This window comes from Teleopsis dalmanni, chromosome 1 (assembly GCF_002237135.1).
Source record: "Teleopsis dalmanni isolate 2A chromosome 1, ASM223713v2, whole genome shotgun sequence".
Taxonomy (NCBI): Eukaryota; Metazoa; Arthropoda; class Insecta; order Diptera; family Diopsidae; genus Teleopsis; species Teleopsis dalmanni.
In genome coordinates this window covers 20449357-20454317 of record NC_051846.1, presented here as the reverse complement: position 1 = coordinate 20454317, position 4961 = coordinate 20449357, and positions in this window count along the sequence as shown.

Sequence of the window (4961 nt, the reverse complement as noted above, 5' to 3'; positions counted from 1 at the left end):
ACAGTGCTGCCAAATCAGGACCACCAAACCCTTTAAAAATATTTTTTTTTTTAGTTAATGAAAAAATGTATTGCCCAGTTATTTGATTTGGAGGACAGATATGCTTTATATGTTTAACATAATTTATTAAATTATCTTCATAGAAGGGCATAGGACATAAAGATTCTGATGTTATTATAAATTCTGATTCACAGATAGTTTTAAAATCTCTCCAATTTTAAGCGATAGAATTTGTATTAATCCGATACTGCAGAAAGCTGATATCTGATTTGGGTAATACAAACAAAAGCACGTCCTTGAAACTAAGTCATTACTCGTGAATTTAACAGTTGACAACCTTGTAAAAAGAGGCCCTTATCTTAATGTTAATTTCTATTAATATTTCAAAATCTCAAATATGGTCTGTCTGCGAAGTCTTACTTCGGTTCCAATAAACAATATTATTATTAAAATAATGGAAGCGTACTCAGACTAAATAGGCAGGAGCCCACATTAATACTTAATTTCTTTTAATTTTAATTAATTTCTTAACTGGTTCGTCTGTTAACTATCGTCCGTCAAACATAAGCTTTATGAGCTATTCAGGGTTAACACAATCTCATTACTAATAGTGTTGCATTGTCCCTTCTACTCATGTTCAAAAAAAAGATTGAGTAACAAATACAGTATCAAGAAATTACGAAATAATATATTTACAATAGAGTTGTATAATTGGTATTAAATGAAAAAATCAATTACAATTGCTACTCTCCTTAAATCAGCTAAACGTTTGGAGTTGCTATTATATATTACAATATATGTTATATATTGACTTGTTGAAGATGATGAGTTGGTCCGGATTATTCTTGTATAAATATTATATCAATTATATTAAATACATATTTACTGAACTTGTGTTACAAGAAATTTATGCCTTTATATTACTTAACAACTGAAATTGATTTATATAGATATACAACGATTTATTTCCAAAACAAATTTTGTTTTTCATTTTTGCTTTCTAACAGCACTTTTGATTCTTTAGTGTTTGAAAGCTTTTATCGTTACACACAATTCTATTTATGACACTTAATTATAGACAAATAGAATATTAAGAGTATTTAATTTGTCAAAACATTTGCCATAGATATTAAACATTACGTTATGTATTTTTGGTAATTTGAAAATGTTGAACATATCTATTTACTTACGTTTATTTGATTTTGTGTTTTGATGGATAATGGTGAAAATTGGAAAACTCAGATCCTTCGCTTGATCTCGATTTTCCAAAAAATTTATAAGAAAATTTAAACATTGTCAAATTGGTTTTTGATGTTATCGATCTTTAGCTCTCGTCTTGAATTTTTGCAATCAATTAACACAGAAACGCATCTACCATATTTGGGTCATAACGTTCTTCACAGATCAGAATTAAAAAGCCTTATTTCTGCTCGCTTACCAGGAGCTGTGTCTCTAACTAGGGAAATAATACTTCTATTGAGATATGGGGTTATAATAGAAAAAATTGTTAAGTATATAAATTTTAAGCAAGGCAATGTTAATATGTCTACATTATTGAGAGTTTTAGTACTACTTCTACAATTTAAATTTAGACAACACAAATTACGATTCTCTCTTGAGAGTCTATTTACTCATTGTTACAAATGTTTGTGTTATCAAAGTAACAATCGCATATACTGGTTGGTAAAGATTCAGAAGATAACAAGAATAACCTTAAACCACGATATCTTGGGAATTAAGGTATATTGGCATATATTATATTGCAAATAGCATAATAAGCTCAGAATAAGCGACTTTACTCAAAACTTTTTTGAAATCGGGACACCTCAGATGTATTAATATTGCTGAAATCCTTAGTGTGATTAAACTATAATTGTGTTTCAAGTTTAAGCTTTGTGCAATAATGTACACACTCCATTTAAATGTCATAGTGATGGTGAAAACAACACAATTACCCCATTGTGTTATAGTATTGTAACTCAAAGTCTTAAAAGAAAGTATGAACCTTTGGCAAAGTCTAAAATGTTTTTTAGACGGAGGTTTTGATGTTGGTCAAAAAAATTAAGCTTTTACATTCAGAAAAATAATTTGGTTGATTTAAAGAGATTTTAACTAAATCTAAGGTTAAAATATTCTTCCTCGACGCCTTATGTTTGTTCAACCACATATGGGTTTCTATATCTTCTTTACCGCATGAGCCAAAATTTTTCTAACAAAATGATCAAATAAATTAAAATGTGACCAGAGCATATTTTTCTGAGTGTAGCATAGTTAATCGCATAGCATAGTTAGCATAGTTAAATATTAACAAAACCGATGTGAGCAGTATTAGATTTTTGGGAATGCAATTAGAATCATCTGGTTAGACGAATCATTTAGGAGTTAGACGAATTTGTGGCATGTGAATTACATGATATCAAAAAGCTCGTTTGTATTATTTAGAAATTTGTGAAACCTCTTGTTTCTTTGAAATATGATTATAAGAGTTTGTATGAAAACCAATGTAAAACTACGAAAACATCACTGATTGTAGTGTTAATTTTTAGTGACGATAGAAACTCTTTAAAAGTTAAAAGGCTTCATATAGCAAAGAAAAGACAAGAACAAAAATTTAAATTAGTTATTGAAATTTGGCTAACCATGCAACACTGTTTCATGTTCTGCCAAGTAGTCATCAACAGTGGTTTTAGGAAATATTCGAATTCTTTTTCATTTTTAATTAGTTTTTAATTAATAATTTTTTTAAGTAATAATTTGTTTGGACTGCAAGTGCCAGGATTAGAACTCGTCTCTGTCAAATTAGAAACGATGACTAATCGTATTTTTCCGCAAGTGCCCAAGGCTACACAAACTTTTAATGCTCATGTTCCAAGTTTTTTTTTGTCATTTTTTTAGGTAACACTAACTCCAAACAGCGTTGTACGGTCAGCCAAATTTCAAAAAATTAACTATATCATCATATAAGCGTAATGTATATGTCTTCTAAGAGTTCGAATCTTTTAATTCAGTTTTGCATATGAATTTATTGGGAAGCGATCATTTATGCTGATAAGTCCCCTTCAGTCACCTGTCAACTTCATAACCTCAAGTTTATTTCTGTTTTTCTTTTTCGCATTAATTTGATTTTTAATGCATTTCGTTCTTATGCTGCAATTTTTGGCGCCAAATTCAATTTAAAAGTTCACTGACTGCACAAAAATCGACGCTATCTTTTCCCGCCTTTTTAAGAATCGACAAGTGAGTTTTTTACGCTTTTCGGAACATGTTATGTGGTACGGCAGATTGTGATTTACTAAAACCTCAACAAAAAAAAATCCATTAAGTAGAAAACAAAAAAAGAATTCACTTGTTTTGGTTGTGCCGCGCGAGGAGTTCTCTATATTGAATTAGCGTAGAATTTGACCGAACGTGAACCAAAGACACCGCGGATGTTTGATGGGCGCTACATGAAAGTTCAAATTCGCATAAAAAGTGTGAATGCTATTGAGTCAACTGGGGGCGGGGGAAAGTAAGTAATAAATAATGTAATAAAAACAAAAAGCACTAAATGAAAACAAATACAAAATCGAAAATTGCCAAAAAAAAGCACTAACATTTCTGCTTTTCACCCAAAACATAACAAAACAAAGCACACATATCACATCACAGAACCAGCACAGACGGAGTAGCGCAGCACGGCATGGTGAAGAATTCTTCCCAACATTCTGCGCGACCAAAACAGAACGAAGAACGAAAAAATCGAAATTTTTGCGGGTCGTTGACATGGACTCACAAATGCTTTTTAGCTTTTAGTCAAGCGCGTTTTTGGCGCGGTTCGAAATTAAATACAAAATAAAGATATGTTAAATATAAAAAAAAAATATATATATAATATGAATTATATGGAAAAAAAATAAATAAATAGAAGAAAATAAATAAATAAAAATGTGTGAGTACATAAATAATAATAAGTTTAGGTGAAATAAAAAGTGTATAAAGTGTATATATTCTACACGCCGTTTTGGCCTCTGCTGACTTCTCGGCAATGTCATTAACATCAGAATTACTACGAAATATCAGCACAAGAACATGTAATATTCGCACATATTCACAATAACAATAATAGGATAACACAGCGCAGAGTGCAGAGTTTCTTCATTTGTATATCGAATGGATATTCTATCCATTCGCATTCGCTGTTATTGGTAAGCGAGTAGGCATGTGAGACAAGAAAAACGTTTTAGCCAAGTCAAGCCAAGTCAATCTGCTAGATACGAATACGAATACTATGAATCTGCCAGATACACTGATTTGCGTACACAGATTCAAATTGAGTTTTACAAGTTTTTGTATCTTATCCGTAGTAAATTGATGTTATTGTACTCGCACAAACACATTCACCCATACATACATACACAAACATATACACAGTCAACACAAACAACTACAAGTGCATTGACTTCGAGACCATAAATCATCTTCGGCTATTCTTATTTTCTGAGCGTTCACGTGTTCTACTTAAAAGTGGAACTATCTATTGCGACTTAAATCGCTTACGATTTACAACAACAACAACAATAACAACAACAACAACAGTAGCAATAACATTAGTAATAATAATAACAACGGCGAGTAGCGCATAAAGTTTTTAAAGTTTTATTCAACTTTTGCAGGTTCTTGAACGTTTTGCTAATTTTCGACTTCTTCTTTTTATTCGCATTACTTTTTTCGTCGATGGCTTTTTTTGCGAATTACGTGAGCGAATGATGAAATTCATCAAATACATTTCGAAAGTATTTAGTCTTTTTTTAAAGTATATTTTGATATTTAGAATAATACGAAAGTTCTATAGAATAATTTATTTTGAGGTTGATGGCACATTATATTATATATATTTTTACATAATACGAATAGAATAGTTTTGAAATTTAACAATTAAAAATAAAAAATATAATTAATTAATTAATTCAATTATTCTACAG